Genomic DNA, 20,209 nt, shown 5'->3' with positions numbered 1-20,209 from the left:
AGCTGGCTGTCCCCAGGAGAAAGCACCCAGAATTGCTCTCTTTTACATAGTTGAGGATTTGTTCTGGGAGGGTTCCTAGTTTGGCTGCTGAGTATAAAGAAAAGCAAAACAGAGACTGAATTTATTGAACCTTCAGAGTGGGCAAAGGCAAGAAAGGACAAAGAAAATAAGCTCCACCAATGAATGCAATTCAGTGAAGCACAGAGCACAGAACAAAGCCTTCTTTCCTTTGGCGATATCATAGCACTTATGTTAAAAATGAGGAGGAGGGAGACAAAGGGCAAGAAGTGAGAGGGGAGAAAGGAGAGTGTATGCATCTATCAATTTACGTATATATGTAAACACAATTAGAAGCTTCAGGAAAATTGCAAAAAAAAAAAAATTGCAAAGACATGCATCAAATTATTTATAGAGTTATCATTTCAAGGATGGGAAAGGGGCTGTATTCAACATTGTTTTAGTTTTGGAGGGTTTTATTTTTTAAATAACAAGCATAGACTACTTGGTAATTTTAAAACAATATATAGTTGAAAATTTCATGGAGGGTACAGAAATTATGATCATATTCATCCAATACTGTAGAAGAAAGGCTTGATTGAAAAGTTCAAAGCACTGAAGCAAATGTAACCATGAGCTACACTTAATTTATAGACATTCCTACAACATCTTGAACATTATTGGAAGTTTTTAAATTTTATATATCTAAAATCATTTAAAAAGTTATTTCTGATTAAGATCACTGAATAAACTTCTATACAATTGGTACTCTTAGTGCAACAAAACAAGCAAAAAATATATAGACACTAAGAAAAAGAGAGGTCTCTTTAACTCAAAAGCAGCATTTTCCAGGTCTTTATTAGATGAGTTCTTAATTGTCTGGGTAACCCACTCACCTAATAAAGACTTCAGAATGCAATCATAAATCTTGTGTTTATCTGATCAATATCCATGAAAGTTAATCGAACCGTCACCCTAGTATATTCATGATTAATTTTGTGATGGTTTTGATAACACCCAGAAAAGATAATAATTTTTAATTTTAAAACATAATACCATTAACTTAAACTATAATCCTAGGATATGACATGTCTGTTTAGAGGCTCTGTAATAAAAGAAAATCTTTATATACCAGCTAAGACTTTAATTTAATGAAAGTAATGGCAGCATTACAGGCTCCACAGGACCAGCTACATGCTTTTTCTCTGTTTGCCAAAAATGTTATATAAAGAGGAATGCAGTTACAGGTATTAATTCATTCTATTTATTTAATGGGGATGTCTGGATATCATTGTACATATAATTCCAACCAGTGTGCAGACCAAGAGTCTCTTTCTTTTCATTTGCTACCCCAATACTATTAAGAAATATCCTCTTAAATCATGTTCTTGCATATACTGCACTGATTTTTAATCATCCTACAAATCCTGCAACTCTTCATCATGTTCTCCTCCTCCCTGCAAACCTCACATTGACAAGGCCTGCCACATTCATAATTTCTGGAGCCATTCTGTCCACCTGGAAGCTCATCCCAGACCTAATCTCCTGCCCTTTGGCAGGAAGGATTTAGAGTTGCTACAGTTTGAGTGTTTGTGCCCACAAACCTCATGTTGAAATTGGAACCCCAATGTTAGAGGTGGGGCCTAATGGGAGGTGTTTGGGTCATGGGGACAGATCTCTCAGACATGGCTTGGTGCCAACCTCAGTGTAATGAATGAGTTCTTCCTCTATTACTTCCCCAGAGAGCTGATTATTAGAAAGAGCCAGGTACCCTCCTCATCCCCTCCTTGACCACTATGCATGTTGGTTTCACCTCACCTTCCACCATGAGTGGAAGGAGCCTGAAGCCATCACCAGAAGCAGATGCTGGCACCATACTTCAGTACAAGCCTACAGAACTGTGAGACAAATAACCGTTTTTTCTTTATACATTACCCAGTCTCAGGTATTCCATTGTAGCAATGCAAATGGACTAAGACAAGAGTGTTGCCCCAGTGCTCTGGGACTCGGTATCAGCTTCCTGTTGTCATGTGATTGTTAGCCTAGCAATAACCTTGTGCTTCAGATTTGATCACTGGTTTAATATTCTGATCCTGAGATTAATTCTTTTTACTACATCTATCATTTCTTATCATTAGGTTATTCCCTTGAGCACAGTCCCTCCTGGACTCCTTGTATATACACTTAAGGATTAGCCACCTTCCTGTGACTCTGCCTAGGGGCTGAGATCCTGCTTGTGATTCAGGAAACTGGCTGCAGGTGATTCCATTAAAAACCTTTAGAAACTTGTTCAACATCAAGGCTTGCTCAAAAGCAAATATTCCCCAGCCATCAGTTTTCAGAGCATTATAATTTGAATACAACATATTTATAGAATGAATGGTTTTACAATTGTTATTCATCTCTTGTATTACTGCCTATTGTTTTGAATTTTTTGTCCTTTTTTAGTCTCGTTTCATTTTGCTTTATTTGCACATTGTTTTTGGCTGATTACTTCTATTGCATACTGTTTGTAATAGCAAAAAGTCACCACAGCCTAAAGGCCCAACAATGTAAGTTGAAAACAGTCAAATGTCCAACAATTGGTTTTAAAAGATTTATCAAATGTCATTTTAATTTTTAAAAATGTATATAAATCAATATGCCCAAAAAAGAAAAAGATATGCAAGCAAAGGTGTTAATTGGGCTGTCTCTAATGGAGGAAATTGTGAGTATTTTGTATAGTCATCTTCTGCTACTTTACATTTTAAAATTTTTCTAGAATTAATTCATTCTTTTTTTTTTTTTTTTTTTTTTTGAGACAGAGTCTCGCTTTGTCACCAGGCGCCAGGCTGGAGTGCAGTGGTGCGAGCTTGGCTCACTGCAACCTCTGCCTCCCAGGTTCCAGCAATGCTCTTGCCTCAGCCTCCCAATTAGCTGGGACTACAGGCGCGCACCACCATGCCCCAGCTAATTTTTTTGTATTTTTAAGTAGAGACAGGGTTTCACCATGTTGGCCAGGATGGTCTCGATCTCTTGACCTTGTGATCTGCCTGCCTCGGCCTCCCAAAGCACTGGGATTACAGGTGTGAGCCACTGTGCCCGACCCATTCATTTACTTTATGTATTACTTTTGTAGTTAAAGATAACAATGGATAATTAATGAACCATGTTCCTTGATACCAGGAAGCAGTACTACATGGCAACCAAAGAGAGCAGGGCTTTGGGCTGCTCAGCGTTCAAAGTCTCACTCTAGATTGACTTGCTATGTGACTGAGCAAACAGCTTAATCTTCCAAACCACCAATTTCCTCATCTGTAAAATGGAGAAAATAGTAGTGCCTATCTCATAGAATGGCTGTGAAGATTAAAGATGGTGATATCTGCAAATCTAGCAAGGTGCCCTACATGTGGAAAGCATTCACGTGTGATAGCTACTATCATTACTATTTAACAAAGACTTGAATGCCAGTGGTTAACATACTCATTTTGTTCCCGAAGTCTGTTTCAACCAAACTACCACACAAAGTTGCTTTCACCATGTTGCTTTTGATTACATTTTGTTTGGCCAAAATGCTCTCAGCCAAAATATAATCCAGGTCTACTGTCTGCCTAGCAGAGCTCTGAAATGCTCTGCCCTGGATCTCCCGTTGTCATGCTCTGGATCCCGTTAGCATGCTAATGTGTTGCTCTGGTTTGGACTCAGCTCCACTTAAGATTTCCTAAAAACAGTATTCACTAGGTCCACCTCCTTCACCATCTCCAGGTCCAGATCAGGATTCTCAACATTTAGGACGACTCCAACAGCTTACCAAGTGAACTCCCATAATCGGAATTTTCACGTCATTCTCTTATCCCCAACCTCCTTCAAATGTACCTGCTCTTTTTCCATCCAACTAGTACACTTCTCAGAAAACACTAAGCTAATTCCTACCTTAGAACAACTGCAAAGATGCCACTTGGCCCCCTTGCTATAACTCCTCCATGTCCTCTGAGACACAGCTCACTTTCATCCTCCTTCAAGAAACTTTCTCTAATCTACTAAATTCATGTAGAAACTTTTAATTAGGAGTTCTCTATATTAATTGCCTTCACTTCAATTGTTACCATTTACTTCTGTGGTTTTTGTCACTTTATTCATGTGGTCAATGAATTCTAATATGTGTTGCTCTCAACTCCCCAAAAGATGATTTTCTCAAGTGGACAAGAATTATCAAGTCCAAGCGAGTATCATGATAGTTGTTTGGTATTTTTAAGATAACAGATTCTAAATACTTGTGTTAGAAGAAAATCAACACATTAATTAAAAGCTTACTAGACTTTTCTTTTCTTTATTTACAGCTGGGAGGCTATTAAAATAATCCAGGTCATAGATAGTGGTGTCTCAGGGAGGACTGTAGCAGTGAGTAGTAGAGGCAGTGGGAAGTAATCATTATGAACATGCTTTGAAGGGAAAGCAGATGCCACTTCCTGATAGATTGTATACGGAGTGTGAGAGAGGAAGGGTCAAGGATGAGTCCAAGGTAATGAAGTTTTCCCTGAGGCATTCACAGATGTTGCTGTACTTAATGATTCTTCATACAGATTCTAAACAAAACACTGAGAATTTTTGCTTTAAATTTCTCTCTCTACTGTATGTATAAATATAATTTCAAGTGGACCTTCACTAAGGTACCCTACAATATTAGTCAATTTAGTCATTTACTCTCCTTCAATAAATCTACAAAGTGAGTCATTCATAATCCCCAACCAAAAAAAAAATTATTTTAGATGATAAATTGACTCGAGAAGCTCTTCCTTTGGGCAACAAATCCATTTTGATAAGAAAAGAAGAAAGTAGAATTTTGCTTTTTGGAACAAAGCTGAAAAACAATAGCAGTGGCTTAGATTGCATCAGATTGACCATTTTTGTATATGACCCCATTGATCATATAATACAGAATTAAGATTTGCTGGCAAACACGCATACAAAAGCTTCTCCAAATATGATGGTTGTCAAGGTTTTCAAAACAAACTTTTGTAATAAAGATAAACAAATCCAGAAGTAAAGGCAATAACCCGGCTAGGATGCTTCAGCAAAAAATCAGAGGGAGTGCCATGTGGTGTGGCCACTACTGCCCATTCTCTAGAGGCAGGGGTACCGCCAAACTTCTTATGCATCAAAATCATCATATCTAAATTCAGAAAGTTTAGAAGAGTAGTCATATAAATACAATGATATTCAAATAACATTTTAACTGTCATAAGTTTTGAATGGTTAACTTTATATAAATGGTCTTAAACAACACTATAAGAAAATACCTACTATCATCAGTATCTCACCCCACACTAGTAACCTAATTCTTAGATTACCAAGGTATCTCAGCATACGGGGTGGGGAGTTCTATCACAGAAAATCAGTCTGTGGGTAATAGAATCCCAGCTTCTATGCCAGGGGCTAATATCAAGGCCTGAGGGAAAGCACTGGAGAAGCCAGCCAGATGGTAGGCTTTGGAACCAGATTAGGAATCAGTACTGCTCTGTCACTTTATGGCTATGCTGGCATATTTCTTATCCCTATGGGCTTCAATGTCGTCACTGTAAAATAGAAAAATACAATGACCCTAGATTTATTAATGCTTTAGACTGGACTCTACTGCTAATTTCTGATATGTGGCTAAGAACACCTAGAAGAAACAACAGTATCCCTTGTTTATATAGCACTTTGCAGTTTCTAGTTTTTTGTGCACTTTAGCTCATCTTACCTTCATGGAACCCTTGGAGATATTGATGGAAATGTCCAGTACGCTGGATAGATACTGGCTTGAGAGTCAGACAGACTTGAATTTGTATCCTGGTATATGACTTATTAGTTACAGATCTTTAGGCAAGGTTATCTTAACTTCTCTTAGTCTAGGTTTCCTCACCTATAAAATGGGGTTAATAGTACCTGCTTCAAAGAATTATTTTGAGTATTAAATAAGACAGAATATGTAAGGTACACCTTGCATAAAGAAAATGGTTAGCATCAAGGTCTGTCTCCAATAGGAACTTCTCCAAAGAAGCCCACCCAACATGCCTATATTTTACATATGGGAAAACTGAGGCTCAGAGATGAAAAATAAAATGTCCAGATCCCACAAATAGTAAATTCTGGAGCCAATCTTGAACCTAAGGCCAGGACTAGCATCATGAGAACTAAAATAATCAGGTCAGGAATGAAACAGAATTAGTTATGAAATTATGCAACTATAATTTTGACTTCACTAGATAAAATGTTTTCCAAATGAGCCTAAAATAATCCAATGCATTTAAGGGCTGAAGGGACTTTGGCCCCATGTAATTTTTTATTCTTTCTCTTTACTTCAGTAACTTACAGTATTATTCTTTTTTGGTCAGGCAGTGGGCTCAAAACATCTAGTTCACAATGTGGCCTCAGTCTCAGGCACAGGAGAAGCTTACATTCCGCTGCCTAGCTACACCTGATATTAATATATTCTTAGAGTAGCTCCTTACAGGTGGTATATGGCAGGAAAAACACTTAATCAAGACTATCTTCTGGCTTTGGCTTGGTCACTCTGAGGCTCTGTCACCCTGGGGAAGTCTCTTATCATCGTAAATCTTATTTTATCTGTAAAAGGACGGAGTTGGACTTTATAATCTCATGCCTTCTAGAGCTAGATACAATTACAAGTGAAATAAACTCATCTTTAGGAGAGTCTAGTTAATGAATTTAAAAGGAAAAGTATATATACAGGCTGATCTGATTACTGCTTTCCCTCTCAGACCTCACCCTACTAAAACAAAGCATGGCATGGAATTAAGAGAAATACTTAACTAGTATTCCTATGAAAAGCTGGAATATACAACCTTGTAAAGTTGAGAGGCCCATTCTACAAAATTATATAGAGTAACATAAGCCATGCTTTAATAAGATTTTATCAATGTGACTACTTCTGTATTGTGGTAATGGTTAGGACCAAATGAACTCAAGATGCCTTCCAGTCTAATTATTTCTGCTTCTATCACTACACAGAAACATTTACTCCTAGATATCTAAGAGATACAACTAATTTTCAAATTCCCTATCACCCTTCCACATCAGACATTATGTCTACACCTCAACTTTCTCTGATAATTTGCCCTTTGTCTCTTCTCAAGTGATATGCCTCACTAGGATAAATCTATCCTAATGAACTCATGCATCTGAGGTTCAGTTCTGCTATTTTAAAACAGTAAAAGTTTCTTGTTTCATAAGGAAATACTAGTCCCCACTGTGTGCAAATAAATATAACTCCAGGAGAAGCCATGGGTAATTTGGTATTTCAGCTGTATCTGTATGTCACTTAACTCAGTTTTTGTTTTACTTGTTGGCAGGCTGCTATCCACATGTGGACACATGATTGTGAAATTGGCAAAGGCACAATTCATTGTATTGAAAAGGTAGTAAATTGTGAAAATCCACACTATCCAGCTAACATGACTAATGGGTAATCCATGCAAAAGGAAATCATCTTCAAAACGATGCAAGGGCTTACAAATGAACAATTTATACCAGTGTGGAGGAACAAAGTCTCTGAACTGCTATCCAGTAATCAATAGAAGTAAAAGACAGGTGATGAAGGTGCAAAAAAGAAAATAGAATGAAACAGTAAGGATTTCATATTTAATATCCTCTCACATAAGTCTTCTTTACTATACTCTTGAATTAGTCTTAACCTGAGTATCAATATTTCTATAGAGCTCAATCTATGACGCCAACAAACATCAAGAAAAAAATCATTTCCACATTAAAATTCACAAAATGTATCTCTAATCCAACAATAAAACCAAAAGTCTTTAAATTAAGACATAACTGGCTGGGTGTGGTGGCTCACACCTCTAATTCCAGCACTATGGAGGCCAAGGCAGGTGGATCACCTGAGGTCAGGAGTTTGAGACCAGTTTACCCAACATGGCAAAATCCCATCTCTACTAAACAGACACACACACACACACACACACACACACACACACACACACGTGCGCGCATTAGCTGGGTTTGGTGATGGGTGCCTGTAATCCCAGCTACTCAGGAGGCTGAGGCAGGAGAATCGTTTGAACCCGGGAGGTGGAGGTTGCAGTGAGCCAAGATTGCACCACTGCACTCCTGCCTGGGCGATAAGAGCAAAACTCTGTCTCAAAAACAAATAAATAATAAAAATAAAAATAAGATATAAACATTAATGGACCATAGGATTCCTATTTGTTCACTCTCTTCCCAGTGAGAAGACTATCCTTGCCATGTAACTCAGAAAGCTTCCTTTGGGGAGTGGGTATACCTGACGAGTTTGGCCAGGTGACTTGCACTAACTGATGAAATGTGAACAGAAGCAAAGTGAACCACGTCCAAGTGGAAGCTTTAAATGTCATGTTTTGGCCACTGCTCTCTATCCCCTCTGCCAGGAGAACACATGTCCCTGATAAGGGCTGTATCTTCAGATGCCATGTGGAGCCAAGCTGTGGACAGAGTCATAGCCTCTGGCAGCCCATACTTTTGTCAGCAAGAAATAAACCTCTGTTGCTATAAACTACTAAGAGTTTAGGGCTGTTCGCTGGAGCAGTCTTCTGAGCAAAAATTGAATGAAGCAAAATAATATTATTAAAAATTATTTTTATTTGAAAATAAGCAAACAACTTTAAATAAAAAAAATAATGTGAGGCAGAAAATGACAGATGTATTTAAAACAAAGAACAGGGCAGGATACACCGATTTCATGTTTGGAGTGCATTAATCAGGTCCTATAAGAAAAATGAAGTTTCAAACAACTGCAAATAAAATCATGTTTACTAATTATAGTTTATAATCAGCCATACAGTGAAGAAACAGTTTAATATTATTCCTAAAGACAGAATACTGTATTAAACAAAAAATCAAGTCTATAAGTAAAGAATATTAATCACAGATTACTAACATACATGAGTATGTATACACGTATCTTTCTCTGAGGGGTTCAAGCAGAGATAGTAATGTTTGAACAGTCTCATGACACAAATCTGTATTGTGGAGAAAAGCATCAACAGAAAAGAAGATAAAATAAACATAAAAAGTTGCTGCTTTTTCTTCTGATGTGAGCTTTGGAAGCAGTGGCTTTTGAAAGAAAAATATATATACTTCACCTTTTTTATTTAAAAATAAATTATCAATATTGATAAACCATGAAAGTGTAGAATCAGCGCTGCGGAGGAGAGGGCAGCCATTTTATACACAAATAATTAGAGGGCAGACATGTTCTTATTGCAAATTTGCTTTATTTACATTAGAAGATCTTTTAACTGACCTCCTCTTAATTGGGTCATAAACTTAACTGACACTATGCATACCCTAAAATCTACTGAATGATGCCCAACGGGAAGTCTTCTCAGTTAGGAAGCTGCTGTATCGTTTGCCCACACGTTCTGTTCCTAACACCTGACTGTCAGGCATACTTCCCACAGTCCCACACATTCATTCCTACATCTGTTTAAAATGCTGGGGACAAGTTACTGTCATCATATAATTTAACTACATTTTAAATAAAGATAGCTGTATAAGAAAAATTTAGTTGTTTCTAAGATAATCAATTGAATGTTTTGAAAATTCTCAAAGTCTATAAAAGAAATGGCCAAATTATATGAGGCAAAACAAGATGAGTTCGCATCCTTTGTAGGGACATGGATGAACCTGGAAACCATCATTCTTAGCAAACTGACACAAGAACACACAATCAAACACCACATGTTCTCACTCATTGAACAATGAGAACACATGGACACAGGGAGGGGAGCACTACACACTGGGGTCTGTTGGGGGGAAATAGGGGAGGGACAGCGGGGGATGGGGAGTTGGGGAGAGATAGCATGGGGAGAAATGCCAGATATAGGTGAAGGGGAGGAAGGCAGCAAATCACACTGCCACATATGCACCTATGCAACAATCTTGCGCATTCTTCACATGTACCCCAAAACCTAAAATGCAATTAAAAAAAAAAAAGATAGGGGAAAACCACAACTCTAGAAGGATTCTGCACTTAGATTGCTTTGCAAGAATCTACTCATACTACTTTAAAAAGAGTAAAACTGGATATTGAGTGGTTATAAAAAAACATGACAGCAAATGCTAATGAGAGAACCTACACTTAGAACCAAAAAAGGTTTGGTCATAGATCAATAATTGGTAAATAAATATAGATTTACAAAACTTATGGTAAAATAAAATGTCTGAAGTATCAAGTCTATGATCCCATAGTGGGGCCAACTTTTATTAACTTAACATGAATTTGTCCATATCAAATCAGAAAAGAGAGTGTCAACTAAATTATTATATAAGCAAGCCCAAGGAACAGGCCCCTATACGTGCTTCCTAACCATCTGTGCTGATCCTTTCAGAGTCTTTTCCATGCTTATCTGTATTTATTTAGCTGAATCTCCAACTAGGTTGGAAGCTCCATGGGGAAGGGATTATACACCCAAATTGTATTAGTCCTTTCTCACACTGCTATTAAGAAATACCAGACACCAGGTAATTTATAAAGGAAAGAGATTTAATTAACTCACAGTTCTGCATGGCTGGGGAGGCAACAGGAAATTTACAATCATGGAAGAAGGCACCTCTTCTGGTGGCAGGGAAGAGAATTAGTGCCCAGCATATGAGGAAGCCCCTTATAAAAACCATCAGATCACGTGATAACTAAATCACTGTCATGAGAAAAGGGAAGGGGAAATTGACCCCATGATTCGATTATCTCCACCTGATCCCTCCCACAACACATGAGGATTATGGAAACTACAATTCAAGATGAGAGTTGGGTGGGGACACAGTCAAACTATATCACAAATTATAATTCCCCAAATATTCATTTATTCTGTATTGCATGAGAATTAGCTAAACACATAAGTCCTCTCCTCTCCCTGGCCTCCTTGCTTCCCCATGAGCTTGTGAGCCCCTTGAAGGCAGGCACTACATGATATTCACCTTTGGACAACCTCAGTACCTGATGTGACACTTTGCTCACTGAAGGCTATCAACAAAGTATCTGCTGAATTGAATCAAATATGAGAAAAAAGTATCATTTCCTTTTGAATTAGTAAGACAATAAAGACAAGAATGTCATTCAGAAAGTAGAATGAGCTACAAAGGGGTTGCAGAATAAATTTCCTATTCTCAACAAATTTTTAAGAAGTCAAAAATTGTCCAACAGTTCAGAGGATGAGAGAGTTTCAGCCAAATCTTAAAAAAAGGTTAGACAAGCAACTGTGCTCCCTGGAAAGAGAACCAGAATTATGCCAAGCATACCCACTTGACATACAGAAGCCTATTAGATAGCTGAAAGTTCATTCAACACATTTACTGCAACATATGATGTGCAGAGTGTTGAATACCCACACACGGGGCTGGTCCTTCCCCCCTGGATTTTATGTGCCCTCAGTGGAAATAGAACAAACTGGCTAAATAACAGTACAGTAGTCCCCTTCTTATCTGCACTTTCGCTTTCTGCTGTTTCAGTTACCCTTGTCAACACTGGTCCAAAAATATTCAATGACAAATTCCAGAAATAAATAATTCATGAGTTTTAAATTGGGTGCCATTTTCAGCAGTGTGATGAAATCTAACGCTGCCCTGCTTTATCCCATCTGCAACAGGAGTCCTCCCTTTGTGCAGTGTATCCATGCTGTAGATGCCATCCATTCATTAGTCACTTGGTAGCCTTCTCAATTATTAGACTGACTGCCATGTGTCACAGTGCTTGTGTTCATGTAACCCCTAATTCTACTTAGTAATAGCCCCAAAGTGCAGAGTAGTGATGCTAACAACTTGGATATTCCAAAAACAAGTTGTAAAATGCTTCCTTTAAGTGAAAAGGTGAAAGTTCTTGACTTAATGAGGAAAGAAAAAAAAATAATATGCTGAGATTGATAACATCTATGATAAAAGTGAATCTTCTACAAAATTTTGAAGAAGGAAAAAGAAATCCATGCTAGTCTTGCTATTGCACCTCATACTGCAAAAATTATAGCCACGGTACATGATAAGTGCTTAGTTAAGATGGAAAATGTATTAAATTTTTGGATAGAAGACGGGAACAGAGGCCGGGCGCAGTGGCTCACGCCTGTAATCCCAGCAGTTTGGGAGGCCGAGGCGGGTGGATCACGAGGTCAAGAGATCGAGACCATCCTCGTCAACATGGTGAAACCCCGTCTCTACTAAAAATACAAAAAATTAGCTGGGCATGGTGGCGCGTGCCTGTAATCCCAGCTACTCAGGAGGCTGAGGCAGGAGAATTGCCTGAACCCAGGAGGCGGAGCTTGCGGTGAGCAGAGATCACGCCATTGCACTCCAGTCTGGGTAACAACAGCGAAACTCCGCCTCAAAGAAAAAAAAAAAAGAAGATGGGAACAGAAGTGTGTTCCAAGTAATTAAAATCAGGCTTGGTACTATTCAGTTTCAGACATTCACTCGGGATCTTGGAACATATCCCCCATGGAGAAGAGGGGATTGCAAAGAGTAAAAAGGACCAAAATAGTTGTACAGAGAGTGGTGGTTGCAGAAGTTTTGGAGGTAGTTTCATGGTGATGTTTGAAACTCACTCTCAACCTGTGAAAGCTAGGTAAGTCCTAGACAAAATAAGATCAATAGGGAATGGGTTCATTAAAGTGGGGAAAACAATGTTAGCAAAGTCAAAGCACTAAGAAAAGTAGATCTATGCTATGGAGAGCAACAAACCTAGCTAAAACATTGGTTACTACAAGAAAGTTGTAAGAGATCAGACTAAAAATGTAGCTTCAACAAGTGGAGGGACTGAAAAGTCAGGCATAGTTTAAACATGGTCTATGGATTGCACATTTGAAGAAAACCAGCTGAAAGCAGCCTATGAAAAATGTTCAGTTGATCAATGTGATGGTTAATTTTATTGCATTGAATATTTGTGTCCCCCCAAAATTCATGTTGAAATCTAATTCACCATGTAATGGTATTTAGAGGTGGGGTCTTTAGGAGGTGATTAGGTCATGAGGATCCCTCATGAATGGGATTAGTGCCCTTATAAAAGGGGCCCTAGAGAGTTCCCTTGCTCTCTTCCTCCACATGAGGTTACAGCAAGAAGACAGCTGCCTATGAAACAGGAAGCGGGCCCTCATCAGACAACTGAACCAGCAGGCACCTTGATCTTGGACTTCCCAACCTTCAGAACTGTGAGGAATAAATTTCTGTAGTTTATAAGCTACCCAGCATATTCTATTTTTGTTACAGCAGCCTAAACAGACTAAGACAATGTGTCAACTTGACTAGGACATAGAGTGTACAGATATTTGGTCAAATATTATTCTGGGTGTTTCTGTGTAGTTGTTTTTAGATGAAATCAACATTTATATCAGTAGACTAAGTAAAGCAGATTGCCCTAAAATGTGTAGGTGGGCCTCATCCAATCCGTTGAAGGCCTGAATAGAACAAAAAGTCTGACCCTCCTTCAAGCAAGAGAATTTCAACTATCATCAAGCAAAGAATTGGGCTTTTTCCTTCCCTCAGACTCAATTATCAGGTCTTTCTGTGTCTCAAGTCTGCCTGCCTTTGGACTGAAACTATATCATCATTTCTCCTGGCTCTCATGCCTTCAAATATGAACTAGAATGACAAGTGGACTTTCCCAGTACATCTTCTTGCTGACTCACCTGCACATAATCCTTCAATGTCAACACTTTTGAATTCTATGATTGTTTTCAGTTAACTAATTTAAAAGTAGTTCTGATAAAGATAAACCATTTAAAAAATTGTTGAGCACTTATGAGCTCTTAGGACTTGAGCACATAAGGTGAAGCACTTAGGACTAAGTATAACATAATGAAATAAAATACAGTACCTGTTTCTAAAGAGTTTACAGTATTCCTAAAGAGTGGAGATAGCCATTAATCAACCACCAAAGAAATAAAAATAACCTGATGAATGTGAAGACAAAGAGCAACACGGTGCTACTGAAGTATATAATAGAGAGCTGACCTAGAGTTCAAATAGGAGGAACCTAGTAAAGGGAAAATGTGTGTGTGTGTGTGCGCGCGCGCGCGTGCGCCTGTGCACAGGCATGTACAAACATATTTGAAAGACTCAGAGTGAAGGTAATATGGTTTTGTTATGTTCCCACCCAAAACTCATCTTGAAATCTCACATGTTGTGGGAGGTAACTGAATCACAGGGCCAGGTCTTTCCTGTGTTGTTCTTGTAATCATGAATAAGTCTCACAAGATTTGATGGTTTGAAAAATGGGGGTTTCCCTGCACAAGCTCTCTCTCTTTCTCTCCTGCCACCATCCATGTAGGATGTGACTTGCTCTTCCTTGCCTTCCACCATGATTGTGAGGCTTCCCCAGCCATGTGGAACTGTAAATCAACCAAACCTCTTTTTCTTCCCAGCCTCAGGTACGTCTTTATCAGCAGCATGAAAATGGACTAATACAAAAGGGAAGGAACTCGCAAATTTAATAGGCTGGGTAAAAGAATATAAGCTATAAAAGTGAATGATAAAAATGGTGACTAAGAGAATAGGTGGTTTCAGAGAAGCCAAAGGAAGGGATAGTTGCTTGATGGATGTAGTTGTCCACAACACCTAATGTTGCCTTGGAATCTAGTAAAAGGAAGTTCAAAAAGGATCAAGTGGCTTCATGACAAGGACAGAACTAGCCACCTAAGAGAGAACAATCAGAAGGCCAGAGGGAAGCAGAAACCAAGTTAGTGTGGGTGGAGGAGTATGTTGGAGGTAAGAAAATGAAGCCACAGCACATAGACAACTGAAGGAAGGAGAGGGTAAAGATCAAATGAAGAGAAGGAATAACCTATAAGGCAAGTGTTCATCAGAAAGAGAAACAGAAGATTTGTTCTTAGGAAAGAGATGTGGGTGTTTCTCTATTCTAGGAGAAAAAGATGAGAAAGTGTGCATTTGTAAGGCTGTGTGAATGTTGATGTCGGCAGTTGAGGAAAATATAAGTACTGTTTGTATCATCTTTCCTAATATTCCAAAAAATAGAAACATATATCTTTTTGTAATATCTTTTTAATTTTAATGTATTTCCAAACATTAACAGAGGCTCTTACATCTCTTCTTGGTCTTTTTGCTAAGATCAAGTATAAAACAGGATACTTATATTCTTCTATAGAAACATTCTCTTAAGCATTGAAAGTGCCCTCAATCCCAAATTACTTCTAACCCACGATTTCTCCTGCAAGTCTTACTGTTTATTAGCTTTGGTGTTAGATCAGTTGTAAACATCACCATGACTTATATATTTAAAATGTATTTAAAATACATATTCATCATTGCTGTAAAATGTACAAGTATTTGTCTGAATCTTCTAGATAAAAATTGACTATTATGCTCATCATCTCTCTCTAACTGGGAGAATCTAGATACCAAAACTGTATGTTAGACTGGCTAGGGTGAAAGGCTCTGCTCCATCACTTTCAAGCGCTATGTACTTGGGTTCAGTTTTTTCATCATCAGAATGGGAATATTACCACTACTTTAGGGAGGATTATTAAAATTAAATAAGACAATATACCTAGAGTGTTAAACATAGTGCCAATTACATTATAAACATTCAGACTGAATAGTTTTATCATTATTATTATTAAAAGGCTATGTGCCACAATATTTATACAGAAAATCGAATGTTTTGAGGCTATTCTGCCCATGTGCCTATCAAATTCACCATGCTCTGGAAGTGACTTCCAGCACCATCTCCACCAGTCTACCACCAACATGCTCTGGAATCACCATTCTTGACTTTGAATCCAATGCTAGGTCTAAAAAGACTGGTTACTACAACTACCTGATTGTTATAAGACTAGTGAAAAGCAAAATTGTAAAGAAGACCATATTCATGATTTCTGAAATCAAAAGAATGCAATGTAAAAGCAGAGATACTAGTACATTTCATATTTGGAATCAGTAAATTTTGGTAAAAACTGTGTGCTAACATAGGTGCAACAATGGTCTGATTCTGTTCTGGCCTCCATGAACAACTTATGGTATGGCCTTAATCAGATCTCTTAACCAGTCTTGCACCTGGTTTCCTGAAGGATATATCTGATCTCTAAGATGCCTGCTGATGCAAAATTTCAATAATTTGATAAATTTGTATGATGCACAAAGTGACTCCATTCGAAATCTCATTTCATAAGCATGGATAATCAAAGATTTTATGTTTGTTCTGTTTTGTTTTTACGTATTGACTGACTTTCTAGAAGTAAAGTATTATCATGGAGTTTTCCTATGGGTTCCAGATGATGTCAACAGAGTTAAAAATCATCAACTTTATTAAATAGCACTGTGCAAAGTATTTCAAAGGATTGTTAATATCACTTTTACATACAACATAACATTATTCCAACCAATGTCATGTTGCATGTGAAATATCTGAATCAAAGCAGGTTATACTTATAAAAGTTTAATATAAGAATATATGTGTTTGATAATGAACACTTTAAATTTGATAAAGTAAAAAACAAGCTACATAAATGCATGCTATATTTCAAAGTCCAGAAATGGGCATGGAATTAAGTCACTGAGGGGAAGTTCTCAAAAGCCTGCTTGAATTTACATCCTACTGCTTGGAGAAGTGTAGGGTTAACTCTCAGCAAGAATGATTATGTGTCTTTTTGTTCCCATCTACTGTCTGCAAAACTAATAAAACAGACATGTGTAAACCACCATAAAGTGTACACATTCGAAAGAAAGAGTGGCAGCCCTGGCTTGGGGAGCTCCCAGGTCTGGGTTTCCTGAAAGACTGCAGCTCTTCTCTCCTTCTCTTCATCTGCAACATGGCAAGCAAGGGGCATGTCTCAGTCCTGTTTATATTACAGCTTTTTTAGCCTCGCCATTCAGTGGATCTCAAATTCTTGTCTTGCAACCAGGAAAAATGAGATACACAAACAAGTGGAAGGTGAGCAAGATGAAGAGGAGATTTATTGAGCAATAGAACAACTCAGGGGAAACCTGCAGGTTTCTTTTCCGCAGGCAGGGTATATACCACAAGCATTCAGCTCCTAGCAGAGAAGGAATTCCTCTCTGCTAGGCAAGTCATTGCAACAAGTATTCAGTTCTCAATGAAGAGGGGAGCTCCTCTCTGCAGCTGGTCATTCCATCGTCTGCTCTGTTCTGGCTCAGCCTAAGGCTTTTGTGGGCCTCAGAGGGAAAAAGTGTGCACCAATTGATCCATGGGTGGTCATAAGCAGGCCCAGAAAAGGCACTGCAAGTTCCCATTCTGGCCCACCAAACTGACAGCCTGGCCCCAGGCTTCAGTCCCTCCCTGGCCTGAAGGTGGGGCCTCACTGGGGACTTGCTCCCTTTCACCCAGGAGTCTATCCCCCTCCTGCCATCCTCCATGGAGTCAAGGTGCTTGCACCAAGGAGCACCTGCAGGCGACCACTGAGCTGCCCTCGGCCCCTCATTAGTTTCCAACCCCGCCACACTCATTGGTGCCCAAAGTCTGGAGGGGGCAGAGGTGGCAGATGACTGGTGTGTCAGCACCACTCCAAGTGTATGCACCCCCAGGCCAGGCTGTGACAGCACCTGGGCTCAGCCCCACGTTGCTGTGAGATCAGAGCAGGTGATAGCTGGAAGGAGCCAGGCAGTGGGAGTGGGCACTTCAGAGCCTGCAAGCAGCACAGGGAGGCCTGGGTCTACAGCACCAACTTGAGTGGTTGCAGCCGCATCTGGGAGGGTGGGGCTGCTGCCTGCTCCTGGCTCCCATTGGCTCCATGGAGCATGCACCCCAGCCATGCCCCCTCACACACTGAGGCAAGGGCTCCAGGTCCTTGCCAGGCTTAGGCCAGCATTCAGGGTAGGACTGACATTGCCACAAGCTCCCCTCATTGTCCCTATGCTCAGGGACAGCCTGGGGCTCCCCCTCATTTGGCTCAGGGCGCTGACTGGGGAGGGGCTCCTCTGGGAGTGGATCATGGGCCAGCTGTTGGGAATGTCAGGCTTGGCAATCACCCCAGTGTGGGGTGGACCCCATGGACATGGCCCTGGGCACCCCTAGACAGAGTCTTTTCCCAAGGTGTAGGAACCCAGCACCTTTAGCCAGGTGGGTACAGTGGCTGCATGGCTGGCTGGGTCCCCAAAGCAGCCACTGCTCCTACTTCCCACCTCAGGCCCCCAAAGCATGGTCCCAGCTCTGTGCCCCATGACCAGCCCCTTCACTCCATGTGCAAGCACAGCACCGCTCTAGGCCCAGCCTTATCTTAGGGTCCCTCTCTGGGGCCGTGACATGGGGCCCCTCTCTATCCATTGCAGGTGGCAACTCTGCCCACAATGGGGCTGGCAGGTGACGCAGCCCGGCCCCATCATGGTGGCCCCTAGGGTAGCAGGCTGCAGGGGGCTGTCCACCTTCTCCCTTTGCCCTCCCTCCAGTGGCCGGAAAGATGGCAGCAGCCACTTCAGACAGCCTGACACTGCCGTCACTATAAGAATCCAATACCACTGCTGATCAGACAGGAGGCAGAGCTCAGGCAGTAATTCTCACTCACCCATAGCTCACCTCCAGCTGTGCATCCAGGTATGGGTCTACAGCACAGGGGCTGGGGACTCCGGTAAAAAAAGACTAAAACTTATTCTTCCTATCTTGCTGTAGTTTTGTATCCTTTAACAAATCTCTCCTTATCCTTGTCTTTTTAAATCATGTGAGATTTCTACAGTGACTAAGACTCAATCAAAGATGATTAGATTAAGTCCGAAGGTAGCATTTTCCTAAGGTTTTGTGATGCAGTAGACTTCTCAAAAAAATTATCAGAGTGAAATACACTTGGCTTAATACAGTATAACTGTGCTATACAAGTTACACTGAGTACAGTATGTAAAGTACAAGATAATTTTATACCTTCTTTTGAGTAATGAATCAGTGATAGAACGTGGAACTTCACCGTTTACTTTATATTGCTCAACAATGGCTGAACCTTTTATGACAGTCTATTCAGGCACTGAATGTAGTACAGTTTTCTTTGAATAGAAATTTCCCTGGACTACTCAACTTCCATTGATAAAGACCTACACGTGGCTAGTTCTACTGTTTTGTGTTATATCCATTACATTTACTTCACTTTGCAATTTGTTCATTGACTTCTTTAATGCCAACCATAAAAGAATAATTCAAAACTTACCATAAAATGTATCTCCAATTTTGAAACACAAAAACAAAGTCATTTCCTTCTTCATGTTCATACACCAAAAATCTTGCCTGGCAACAAGTAGTATTTGTGCTTATTTTGGGTATCTACATTTTAGTTTTAACACTTAAAAAACACACATCTCACACACACACACACACACACACACACAGTTGCTTGCTTGGCTCCGTATATAATGAATGTTTCATTATATTTTCTGGTGACTAAAACATTTTTAAACATTCTTCTTTTTAATTTCTACCATACTTCTTAAATCTTGTAATGATATAGCCGAGTTCCAGTATGTTTAAGGCAATATTCATTCTTAAATATTAATCTTTCATTATTATGTTTGTTAGGTATGATATCAAAGCACCCTAATACTTTGTAGTAAATATTTCTTTTCCCAGTAGCCTTAGTTAGTTCATTATTCTATATCTAGTTGTCTGAGTGAGTCCAGACTGAATTCTCTGGTTGTGAATCAACAGAGTATCTGAATTAAAGGCTCTGCTTGTCTGTGGTTGTATCTGTAAAAAGACTTTTGACATTAACGATGAGGTGCTGTTGGCTGCACAGCAGTCTGGCTAAGATAAAACTACTTAACAGTAGACTGAAATGTGTACACACATACAAGTACATATTCAGCACTCGCAGAGTAAAAAATGTGACACTTTGCCAGACCAAATACTTACATGCACATATACTGCAGGCCAGAGTTCAAGTGGAAGCACTTGTTTTCTGTTATTTTAAAGGAAACAGATGTAAGCCTTTTCCCAATTGACAAGGTACATTTAACTATGTATACCACATCAGGAAAGAGGCAGAAGAGCTGCCAAAGGAGGCCAGTTCAACAAGCACCTACTGAGCCCCCACTAGATGAAATGAACACTGGGAAACAAACATAACTGAAACAGATGCTGTTCTTGAGAAACGCGGCCTAGGGATAGAGATGATGATGTAAATACATAGTTTATCTAAGTGTCATCATGCTATTAAGTATTTTGGATTTCAATTCTAGAAGTCTCGGGAATATTTCAAATTAACTATTTTTAAAATGTTTTAAATTTTAAAAGTTTTAAATTAAA

General features: G+C 39.3%; 1 protein-coding gene across 7 annotated transcripts in view; it reads right to left on the bottom strand.

Annotated features, from left to right (window-relative positions):
- PRDM5 (PR/SET domain 5) overlaps positions 1-20,209 on the bottom strand; it is a 221,256-nt gene that overhangs the window by 121,109 nt on the left and 79,938 nt on the right. The gene's annotated exons all lie outside the window — the stretch shown is intronic.

This window comes from Aotus nancymaae, unplaced genomic scaffold, assembly GCF_030222135.1.
Source record: "Aotus nancymaae isolate 86718 unplaced genomic scaffold, 86718_ANA_hifiasm-v0.15.2.pri h1tg000033l, whole genome shotgun sequence".
NCBI classification, from domain to species: Eukaryota; Metazoa; Chordata; class Mammalia; order Primates; family Aotidae; genus Aotus; species Aotus nancymaae.
This window is presented reverse-complemented; position numbering and strand designations above follow the sequence as displayed.